Raw genomic sequence first — 12122 nt, 5'->3', positions numbered from 1 at the left:
AACTGAACGCTAAGTGCTCTTATGCCATTTCGGTGCCACTTTGCTCAGCTGTAAATGGCAGCCTGCAGTGCAAGACAGGGCCTTACTGCCCCCACAGTCCTCACAAAACCCCACGATCCCTTTGGAAAAAGCAGAGCGATCCTGCTCTGTTCCTCATCCAGAGGCCATTCAGCACACATAAAATACGCATTCACCTTACCGGGTCAGGTCACGGTAATTTTCTGTCTATCTCAGACCACAGCCAACATCAGCTGCTGCAGGAGAAACACAGTGGACAGTGGTGGAGCAACCTGTCCACGGACAATATGCTTTCTAGTCCCATCAGGTCTTTCTAGTCCCACATGTAGGAGCTGGTTTGTGCCCTGAAGTGTGAAAATCCATTTCAAATGCAGTTGTGTCTAAATCAAGAACGCCTCATGCCTGTGCTCACTTCATTAGCTCATCTGAGACAGCCACAGGGAAATTCAAGCCTGCAACGAAGTGAACAGGGCCTTAGGACCCAAAACTCAGTCAGCAAGAACATCAATAGAGTCGAGCTGTCATATATGAGAGGTGGGAGAGGAGATATGAGTAGCTCTGGCAGTTCTCTGTAATCCCATGTATGATGCTGTGTTGTCCAAATATAAGGAAAGGCTTTGAAAGCTCAACCTCAAACAGAACAAAGGGACATTGGGTCTCAAATATAAAAGGTTTGTTTTTTTCCTCCTCTTATTTAACACCTAGTATCAATAGAGATGTTTTTATAAAGTTGTTTTTAAGAAGAACAAAGAGGCGTTCTAATGTGAGAGGAAGCTAGAGCCTCTCACCTCTCTAAGCTGAAATAGAGTATGAAATACTGCCAATGGGAAAAGAGTATGAAAACCCAGGAATCTTGGTCTTTACCCCAAACTGGGTTAAATGTGATCAGTGAGAGCAAAGACTGCAACACTACGCTCATGCTAACTCACACTAATGCGTGGTGTGGTCCCCTCTGTGCATCTGCTTTCCGTGTCTGGTGTCACGCAGTGCAATTCTGCTCGCTCTGCTTGCAGACTGAGGTTGCAGAGTTTCTTAGGGCTTTTTTTTCCCCGCCGGTATTTGTGGAATAGCTGGCCAGTTTACAGAGCGCCAAATCCACCTCTGGCCTTGAGATTGCTGAACCGTTATATGTACAAAGATCTACTTTACAGGTGAATGTGAAAGAAAGTGCTTTAGTTAAGATGATCCCCTTCTAACTCTCCACCAAATCTCACCATCGAGACAGGACAAAGCCATCAACTCCAGTTCCTTCCTACTGCAGAGGAGCCTGGGTGCCCCAGCTGCAGTCTTATTTGCTATTTCCACCCCCGCTCTTTATTTTTCCCCCTAATTTCCCAGATGAGAGCTGATTCAAGTAGTTAGTTATTGCTCCTTGTAGCTGCTGGATCAGGTAGAGGCTGTTCTTTTCCTTTACTCCTTCGTGGCCCATGGGGAGTCAGGCTCCGTATAAAATTGAGATGCCATTGAAGCGTTTCTGTTTGCCAGACTATTGTTTGTCCTTTTAAAGGCTGCAGACCCACGCCATTCTTTGTGAGCGAATGCTGGCTGCCTAAAGGACAAACCAAAATGACTATTTAAGGCACTAAAAAAGGAAATAATTTAAAACAGAGCTGATTAAAAGGAAGAAGCTATTCTTCCAATGAGAAGTGAATTGCTTTCAGCTGGCTTTAGCACGGAGCTTTGCTTGCAGTGAGAACCAAATACCAGTTGCCTGATACTGCAAGTATTTTGGAGGCACTTCATCAGCCGTGACTTCAGTTTTTCCCTGTAACTGCAAAACAACACTACGGCTTCTGCTCATCCTCGCTCAGTGATTTTTCCTTGGGCCATGCTGTTCAGAAGCTAACAAGGCTGCTCTTAAAACAGCTTTTAAAGCCCAAACTCTTTCTTTGAACAGCCACTTGCAAGCCCTCGCGCAGCCTTGGTTGCCTAAATAGCAAGAGGTTCAAGAAAAACTCAAGCAACACCGCGCATCTTTTTCCCAACGTGACAGTTTGTGTTCTTCAAAACACTCCAAAGGTTGTTGGTGACATGCTGAGTTTTCAGCACACTCAGAGAAGAGGAGAAAACATGGAAATGGAGGTGCGAGTACTGAAGTTTTGCCAGGTGAGGACCTGTTTTCTCAATGCAACGCTCACTCCCCGAACGCACAGAAAAATGCTGCTAGGAGTGTCTGCTTTTCTAGTTGTTTGCTCTGTCAAAGCCCTCCTTTTCAGAAGAAACAAAAATCAAGACAGTTATTTGACACAGGGTGCTAGAAGGTGTATCTCAAAACGCAAGGAATAGTTCTGAGAAATACAACCCTTGGCTGTGTTAGATCAACCTGTCTGACTTCTGTGACAGGGGGATGCCAGCCCCATCCCTTGCATCTCTCCCCGGGAACAAAGGGCCCGTGTTGGGGGGTGAACAGCTCAGCTTACCTGCTGCATGGTGGTCCCGGACACACCGCTCGAAGAGGAGGTCAAGGTGTCGAGAAGGTTAGAAGGGGGTTTTGTCTGATACAGTGGGCTGAAACGCTTCACCTGCTGCAAGGCCAAGATGTGGGGGACAGGTGGGGGAGAGGAGGTGGTGGGAAATGAGGGTGAGAATATGCCGTTCTTCCTCTTAGGTCTCACACGTACCTGGAGGGTCTTCAAGGGACCTGTGGCTTCACCCTCACAATCCTGGGAAGAAGAGCATGGGCAAAGGCTGTGACCAAAGAAGAGGTTCAGCAGAGACAGATGGAAAGCGAGTGGCTGGCAGGCCCCATCCTGGCCAAACAGAGCTGATCCAGGTATTTTATTAGCAAACCCCACTCTCTCTTGAAAATGACATTTCATTCACTCTGGTCTGTCCAATCATGAAAACCATAGCCTGCTTTGGGGACAAACTCAGCCAAATATTTGAGGCTGTTATTAACCACAAGACCTACACTAGCAGAGAGGGGGAAACCTCCCCAACATGGAAAACAAGGATAGACGAATCCACACTTTCCCCAAATTTATTGAAGGAGCTTTAAGGGACTTTAAAGTAATTGATTTTGCAATGTCTAATATTCAGTTCAGATTTAAACTGGCCCATAATTTTGCTTCCCAACTTGAAACCCTCTTAGAAACCACAGATGTGGCAGGAATCTAAGTTCATGGACACATTTAGGTTCATGGTTCCAACCTTCAATCACAACCATCTGACTCCTCTGCTCCATGTGTTACGAGACGGCTGTTTTTTCACAGTTCAAAAATATCTCGCTTCGCCTCGCCAAAGGGAACTATCAGCTGCTCCTGGATGCGACGAAGCTGATAAGAATAAGTGATTCTGGTAGAACTGCAACCCCTGGTGTAAGCAAGCAGACTCTCGCTGTCCCTGACAAACATGGCTTTGATCTGTGATGGGATGATCACAGCCTGGTCAGCGTGTGAACCCTGCACACATGCAGAGACAAAAATGGTAATTTGGGATAAACAGGGGCTGCGGGATTCGCTCCCAGAGTCCCCAGGCAAAGGACATTTTTTGGAACATCTCCAGGGTTGCAGTATTCCCTTTTTCTTGGAGAATTTATGAAATAATGCCACGCTTTAGGGAGCAGTTTTTCTCATTACTAGATTTGTCCCATCTGTCTCATGAGATCACCCAAAGTCCCTTTTGAGTTCAGTCTCTTCTTTAATTATTAACACAATTCCTAAATATTTCAGTGGGCGCCAAGTATCTCCGCTCAGCAAAACGCACCCTCAGCCCTGAGAAGATCCAGCCAGGAACGGCCCTCGGTCCCCATGCGCTGCTGGGGAGTCCTGCGGGAAGAGCTCAAGGGTGTAACCTCCCACGAGGTGTAACCTCCCACGGGGCTTTCACCTGGCGTGGGGCATCGTGCACAGGGCCCAGCTCCCCACGGGGATAACACGGGTGTAACCGGGTCCGGACATCCCTGTCCGAGGGGCAGCGTTCCCGCGGCTCCCGGGGCCGCCCCCCCGGGGCCGGGATCCCGGGTGGCGGCGGCGGCGACATCCTCCGGTGTCCCCACTAGAGGGAGCGACACATCCAGCCTGGGAGCCGGCGGCGGGCGGGCTCCGTTCCGTGTCCCCCCGGCTCCGGGCGGCCAGGCTAGTGTGTCCCCCCCGGTACCCGGGGAGCCCCGGGAGCTGCATCCCGCAGGCAGGGGGATGCCAGCCCCATCCCCTGCATCTCTCCCCGGGAACAAAGGGCCCGTGTTGGGGGTGAACAGCTCAGCTTACCTGCTGCATGATGGTACCAGACACACCGCTCGGAGAGGAGGTCAAGGTGTCGAGAAGGTGAGAAGGGGGTTTTGTCTGATACAGTGGGCTGAAACGCTTCACCTGCTGCAAGGCCAAGATGTGGGGGACAGGTGGGGGAGAGGAGGTGGTGGGAAATGAGGGTGAGAATATGCCGTTCTTCCTCTTAGGTCTCACACGTACCTGGAGGGTCTTCAAGGGACCTGTGGCTTCACCCTCACAATCCTGGGAAGAAGAGCATGGACAAAGGCTGTGACCAAAGAAGAGGTTCAGCAGAGACAGATGGAAAGCGAGTGGCTGGCAGGCCCCATCCTGGCCAAACAGATGTGGGGACCAAACACCACCAGGGGCTGCACCAGCCTGGGGACACCCAGTGTGTCCCAGCATGGGGAAGGGGCAGGTAGCAGTTACTGATGCTACAGTCCAGAAAGATCAACTCACCAGCCCTGCAGCCTGGACCAGGCCTGGGTTTGGGTACAAGAAAACAGATGACCTGGGACAAGGGTGCAATGAGGCTCATGTCACCAGCATGAGGAGCCTCTCCAGTGTTGGTGGGAGGTGCAGGAGTCTTGGGGTCTCTCCAGGTCCCTCCACGAGCCTCACACCATGTCTGTTCAGCCCTGTGGGTGAGGATGGGATGCAGGGGCCAGCGGGAAGGAGCCCCTGACCTTGCCCGGGGTGTGTGTCTTGCCCGGCTGCAGAGGAGAGACCAGCGATGCCAGGGCTGGCAGGCACTGCAGCAGGAGCGCGGCCAGGGGGTTATTAATAACCTGCTGAGTCAGGGGGGGCTCTTGGGTTTCAGGATCACAAGACACAGATGCTGAGAAGCTCAGATGGTTCCCCCCCATTCCTACTTTTTACATTGACAGGGACAACTGCTAAGTTGGATGGGGGCTGCAGCCGGAGCTGGGCACCTTTGAGACTCGCTCTATCTGCAGGACAGCCCGGCCCCATCCTGATGGTCACTGTGCCCAGCAGGGATGCAGGACAATGGCTGGAGCTGTGACATCCCCAAAATATGAGAGCTGCCCTAAAGGAATTGAAGAAGGAGGGCTGGGGGAGACACACATCATTGATCACCTATGTCAGGATGTAGCGGCTATACCAGCCCTATTTGTAATCAGCATAATCAAATCACATCGTGGGGAGAATAATGAGTGCCATGGGTTTCACTGTCAGTCCTGCTTCCCTGCAGGGTCCTCTCTGCAACCCCCAAAAAGGCTGTGACTGGGGCTGGAGCCTGGTGCTATCCAAGGGGATGGAGCCAAGGACCTTGTAAGATGTAAAGAGAATTTAGAGGGTCTTGCAGACATGCACATCACAGTGTCTAATTGTAAGAGTTTTGCAAGGAATAAAAAGCCTCAGGGGGTGGGCCAGCTCTAGCTCCAGCAAGACTGGATCACACCTCCCCAGAAATCACATCCCATCCTGGCTGCTGTAGGGTCGTCAACCTGCATTGCCGTTGAAGCACTTGTCATTGTCACACAGGTGAGCTGAGGTCTACTCTGGGGTCTGCTCTGGGATAGCAATTCCTTATGCATCGCTATGGAAAAGCAGTTGGTGGTGTGGAACAGATTAACTCTCAGCTGCAGCAGCCCATGGTAGCCGTGTGCGCTGCCACTGTACAGTTTCTCTGACAACTACTGTGCGAGAGCAGCTGGAGCAGCAAGAGCCATCCCGAGTCTAAGCCTGGCCCTGGGTGCTGGGGTCAGGGCAGGGGGGGTGTAGGGACCCTTCATGAGCTCCCATCGCTTACTGGTCTGGGCGCTGGGATCTGGACACTCACACCTAGAGCTCACTGGTTTGGGGTTGTTCCCCTGTGGTTTTGCTGGCCCTGCTCCCCTCTCCTCCATCCTACCCCCAGGTGCACTGGGACACAGTTTTTTATGGAGAGGGGCAGCACCCCTGTTTTGCTGGCAGCGTGTTCTGTCCAGGCTGGCACCCAGCACCACCATCTATTTTTCTACCCAGGACAGGACCAAAATAAGTCTGTCTCACCCCTCCTCAGCAGCTGTTATGGACATCACACTGGTCACACCGGTTGTCCCTGGCCCCCTGCTGTCCCAGTGCTCAAACCCCGGCGTCTGCAATTGCTATTGCTGTAGCTGCCACTTGCAGTGGCTGAAATAAGTGAAGTGCTGAAGCTCTGCTCAACTTCGGTGTCCCCAGAGAGGTCTCATTTCATTGTATCATGCTGTCTGAGCAGCCGAGCCCCATTCATTTCAATTAGCCCGATAGCTCTCAAATCCTATTTACCTTTATGGATGTGTTAGCATCTTATGGCTTCCCGCACCAGTACAGATTTAAGGGTGAGCGAGGAACACTTGCCATGTGATATCACACACTGTTAACCCTCGCTGCACCCCTTGCGAGGCCAACCCACAACAGTATATTTGCTGCAAAGAGCAAACTGAGGCACAGATAAAGCCGTATCGAAGGGATACGGTGAACCTTGCAGAGGTGGGAGCAGCCTGCAGCATTAACCCACAGATTATCGAGAAACCCAGCCCATGCCTTTTGGTTTTGAAAGAAACATTTTGCACTTTAGGCAATGCATCTTTTAGCAGATAAAAACCAGAAAATCCCAGAAAGGCTGTAGTCCCATGAGTGTCCTTTTTGACTAGGTGCTCCCTCCCAGCAGGACCTGTCCTTAGGTCCATGTACCCCACTTGGGTTTTAACAATCATTTACCATCGCAACACATTCCAGCACTTAAATAAGCTCCTTGAGAGGGAGAGATAAGGTATCAGCTTTCCGGTTCATCTTGCCAGTCTGTCTGCAGCAGATAAGCATGTTGGGCAGCAGGAAAAAGGTTATCTAGAAAGGAAGCGGGGCAACGGTTGCTGTTATTGCAGAAGGCTTTGAAAAAAAGTAACCCCACCAGGAATCCCGCAACCCATAGAAGCCCTTCCTGGCGGGACATGATTGATGGTTGGTGTCCAGCTGTGCCTTCCTCCGGCGGTGGGAGGAATCTGCCTGTATGGAGAGATATCGAGACGGTCGTGCTTTCCCAAGGAAAGTCACAATTGGAGGCAGGTGCCCAAAAACCTGTTGCTTTCCCCCTCTTGCTCGTCTCTTCTGCCCGTGGTCCGAGGAGCTGCAAAGGGAAGGGTTTGGTTTAGTGTCCCTGCTGCCCCTTCAGTACATTTTGAGTGGTTTTGGGCTGAGGAGTCTGCAAGAGGAGCTTTTCTGCCCAAGACTCGGGCCCTGCTGTTCTGGGTGGTGTGTGCGGGCCCTGGAAACCAGCACCGATCTCCCAGAGATCACCAACGAGGGAAAGGAGTTTCTGACAATCCCCAGCCTCTCTTAACCCAAGCATCACCTCGCTTTATGAGACGGGAGAGGGGAAACAAGCCACGTTGGGGGTTTCATTTATAACCTAGTGAAAAAAGTGCCTTTCGTTTGGATGGCCGCTTGTTGCTTTATCTTCTGGCCTGTGGTTTGTTTGCAGGTGCAGAAATGATGTATGTAATAAAACAAAAAACCAACCAAACAAAAAAACCAACAAAAACCAAAACCAAACCAAAGAACAAACAAAAAACCAACAGTCATTTCCAGTCAAATTCACAGACCCTCTTTCTGCTTTCTTGTGATCACCCAGGGGCCAAAGACGTGACGTCGCAGCAATGCTGGCTCAGGAAATGTCCTGAATCGGGGACTGCAGAACAATAACGGGGACAAATCCTGCCAGGAAGCACTCTGGATGTGCTCAGCCACCTTCTCTCCCCTCTGGAGCTGCCAGCTCCCTCCTGCCTCCCCTCCCAAGGCATCCTCACCGCATCCCTCCACGTGCTCCTCTCTTTTGCTGATTCCCATTAATCTGTGTTTTATATAACCCCTGGCTTGGACACAAAGGCTATGCATTACCATGCTATTAATATACAACTTTAGGTTTTGGATTTAAAGCGAATAAAAAACCCCCTTGCAGCCAGGGGAAGCAAACCATGACAAACAAGTGTTGGCAGCTCCGAGGTGCAAATCCCAGCGGGGAGAGGGCATCAGCGCCGGGTGCATCACAGCTCCTTGCAATGGACCTGCATCCAGATGTCAGGGTCTGATTCCTTAATCACCATCACATCAAGTGTGTTTAACTATTGCGTGACTCCTTGGCTGGAAGCAAACACCACTGAACACCCAGAGCGCTTTGGTCTCTGAGCAAGTGTTTTGCCACCATCCATCATAGTAGCTCTCAGCTTCTTTTCACATCCTCTTATTTTAATTAATTTCTGCAGGTCTGACTTTCTGGCACTGATGATCTTGCACAAGGCTGCTGGTCCTGGGAGAAGTGAGAAAGTCAGAGGGGGTCCCATGAGCAAGGGTGTATCACAGGGATGAGGACTCTGCAAGGACAGGGCAGTTTCGGGACAGGACACCAGCTCCACCTGTTAGAAGTTTGTTCGAAATACTTAATCTGGGAGACATCCCTGTGCAGTGCCCAGGTCCCCAGAGTCACCACACTGGAAAGGGAAGAGCATCAGCATTTCAAGTGGCCCTGAGCCCACAATGCCAAGACGTGTCCCCCCTCCCCGAGTGCCCCGGAGTCATCTGGACACTTGAGCCAATTTGTTCCAACACTGCAATTAGCAGTTCACCATGGCCAAGCTGTGAGCAAAGCTGCTGTAGTATCACCGAGCCGGGAGAGGACTCCCCTGTTAAGAACCAGGGATTTTCCAAGAAAACCCTGCTTTGGGGGGGCTGGGGAAACCACTGGACCCCCCAGGCCGTGCAGCATCTCCCCACTCTGCTCAGCTGCTCAGCCTCACTCGGGCTGCAAGAGGTTAACGGTTTTCAAGCGACTCCTGCGATTAACTTTTCCTAAATCTCCAATTCTTCCCTGCCTTCTATTTTTATAAGAAGGGGTGGGGGGGAGGTGGTATTTACAAGGGATTTCACTCAAATAATGAAATAAATGTGATCAGTCAAGGGACCCTTAATCCGCTTTGACTCTTGTGTCCTGGGGAACGAACGCAGAGACCTTTGCTGCCTCTGAGCCCCAGCGAGGTAGGGAGCGAAGCAACCCCATCCCTGCCTGCCTGGGGGGTAGAGTGCTCAGCACCACCTTAAATCAAGTGCTATATTCAGAAATAAGTGCTTCAGCCAGGGATTCTTGGGATGACACAGAATAAAACTCCTCTCTGGTCACCTGTTCCCACCATGCAGCGCGGACCGGCCACGTCGCTATTTCAGATGGCCAAACACACATGAACGGCATCATCTGCGCTCACATATGTATCTCCCATCTGCAGCATCACCTGCTCTGACAGCACACACGTCTGAAAGGGAGGAACCATCCTATTTCTTTAGGCTTTGCCCAATACATAAACTTTTAGCCTGCAAATGATGTGGTTAATTATTGCTTTAATACAAAAACCTAACCAAAAATCACATAGATGATTCTCTCTAACTGGGGAGAAACCTTTGAGCAGAAGGGAGTTTGTGGCTGCTGGGGCTGTCCTGCACGATTTGGTGCCACAGGGAGCGGTGCTGGGAGCTGGGGCTGCTGCACCAAGGTGCTGTGAGCTGTGTAAACCCATGGGTCCCTTCACCCCCATCAGAAACACCCCCAGTGAATAAAAGGAGTGCGTTTGCCCAAGAAAACCCAGCACGGGCTGAACTAGAGCCACACCTGTGCTACCACAGGGAGAGCTTGTGTAACAGCCTTCCTAATTCCCCCCGAGTCCTCAAATCCAGTGTCTGCGCTTCCCTCCCCATCACCTGCTTTGTCCCCAGGGCGACACGGGGCCCAAGTCACCCCTTCCTGGGGGACAGCAGAGAGGATCCCGCTCAGCAGCCCCATGGCAGGGAGGGCCCCACAGCCCCAGTGTGGGAAGGGATTTGTCCAACCTTCATTTCAGCACGGTTCCAGCCACAAACACACAAAACTGCATGTTGGAATAAAACAACAGCTTAGGTTGGGGGGTGGAGGAACTAAACACCCCAGCTGTGATTCCCACATATGCCCAAAGGTATAATCCAGATTTGCTACTTGCAATGGCACCCTTTTTTTTTTTTTTTTAATAAATTAAAATATCTTTTTTTTTTCTGCTGAGCATAATCAGCATTAGGGCGAGGGGAGGAGGGGCCTGTCACTGTGCGCACCAGAATCACAAACAAATCACCGCCAGCGCAGCCGGGGACTCTCCTGGTTGCACAGACCCATGCAGCAGCCCCCGGACCCATGCGCTGCACTTGCCTCCTCCAGGACATTGTCTTACCTCATCTGTTAGACAAAGTGGAAGTCAGAAGATGCCCAGAGCTGCCTGGCTGCAGACAGGGCTTGTTCTGGGATGGAGATGTGTCCTGGCTTGGGAAAGACCACTCCTCCCTGAGCCTCACACTGAGCCTCGCATGGCTTAATTTGAGGATCTGAAGATTCAGAGAAAACACTCACATCTCTGGGAAATCCTGGAGGAGTTTTAACCATTTGGCTTTTTGCTGCCCCACAGCCACATGACAACGCCCGAGTGGGGAGAACACCCTCTGGTTGCAGGGCTCTGGGGACAGGCATGCTGCACCCACGCTCCTCCTCACGAGCAGAGTCAAGGGCTGGAAGGCAGACGGCATCTGTGCAGATCGAAGCCCAAAGCCCAGAGAGATTGTCCTTTCCCTCCTGCTGCTGTGCCCTCCTTGCTGCTGAGCCAAACCACTCAGATCCAGCTCTGGACGCCTGTGAGTGCAGCACAGGGGGGCTGAACCCCCCCAATCTGCCTCCTGGCACCCAGCAGAGCCCACAGTGGGACAGATGGGGCAGGGTTACTTGGGCTGAAAGCTGGGGACAGGATCAAGCAGGGCCATGGGACACGGGCCAGGCACCCCCATGGTGGGTACCACCATGTCTCGCTGTTGCTATAGAGACAGAAGCTGGTTTTCATCTCAGCGATGCTGGTTGTTTCTGAGCGGTACCTCTGGCGCGGCAGCAGCTGGGAGAGAGGGATGAGGGATGCTGCATGGTGCCATGCCACAAGGGCCGGGCGTGGATGAGGCAAGGCTCTGCTGGGCTTTCCATGGTGGCTATGTACCCGGATTCACACCCACCTTGGGGATTCTCCCCAAACCTTCCCTGCAGCGAGCACACGAGTGCTGGGGCTCCCCTGCTCTGAGGGAGAAAAGGGGTGCAGGCTCTGGGGGTACCAAGGAGGAAGGCTCCCAGGAGAAACCCTATGTGGGAGCAAGCCCCATCCTGCGAGCCCCAGCTCACCCTGGTGTGTCACCCCAAATCACCTCTCCTTGCCCTCCTGCCTTGCTTTGCAACCACATGCTGGGATGAGACCAACCCAGCTGATGTCACCCATCACAGCAGCTTCTCCAGGCTGTGCTCTCCTGATTACACCAGCAAAGACCAAGAGTAACTCCTCCAAAGCCATCCTGGATACACCAGAAGACAACACAACTGCAAGGGGATCTGAACCCGGGGACATGGCTGTAGATGCATCCAGCCTATTAGCAAAGGTTCATTAAACCCTCGAGCTACAGAGTGAGAGCTTCCCACAAAGCAATCAGGGCAAAGTCTTCCCCTGCACCCTGCCACTTCAGGTGCTGTCTCCAGGTACACGTAGGTACCATCAGAGCTGCAGTAACCTGCCTCCATCCTTCCTCAGGCTGAGGATAAACTCTGCCAAGTGTCATAATGCCTAGAAGAAAGCACCATAGCTCACTTCTTCACATTTGCAGGAGAAGGAGGCTGGCAAAGAACCCCCCGATGGAGGCCAGGGGCAGCAGCATCTCCCTGCTCCCCACATTTGAAGAGAGAGCAGCAGGGGTGGGGGCAGCACCGACCCCACTGCCGCTCTGCCTGCTGCTGCACCAGCCCGCAGGGACAACCGGCAAGACCCAGAGCTCTCCCCTTTCCTGAACACACGCCGTGACAACCCTTCCCGC

General features: G+C 52.1%; 1 long non-coding RNA gene across 1 annotated transcript; it reads right to left on the bottom strand.

Annotated features, from left to right (window-relative positions):
* Window positions 1-4211: 4211 nt before the first annotated feature.
* LOC139829525 (uncharacterized) lies at window positions 4212-5220 on the bottom strand. The gene is made up of 3 exons (XR_011742034.1): window positions 4686-5220; window positions 4428-4469; window positions 4212-4331 (listed from the first exon to the last, which is right to left on the bottom strand). It is a non-coding gene; the product is annotated as an uncharacterized lncRNA (long non-coding RNA).
* Window positions 5221-12122: the final 6902 nt, after the last annotated feature.

The sequence above is a fragment of the Patagioenas fasciata genome, chromosome 20 (assembly GCF_037038585.1).
Source record: "Patagioenas fasciata isolate bPatFas1 chromosome 20, bPatFas1.hap1, whole genome shotgun sequence".
Lineage (NCBI taxonomy): Eukaryota > Metazoa > Chordata > Aves > Columbiformes > Columbidae > Patagioenas > Patagioenas fasciata.
This window is presented reverse-complemented; position numbering and strand designations above follow the sequence as displayed.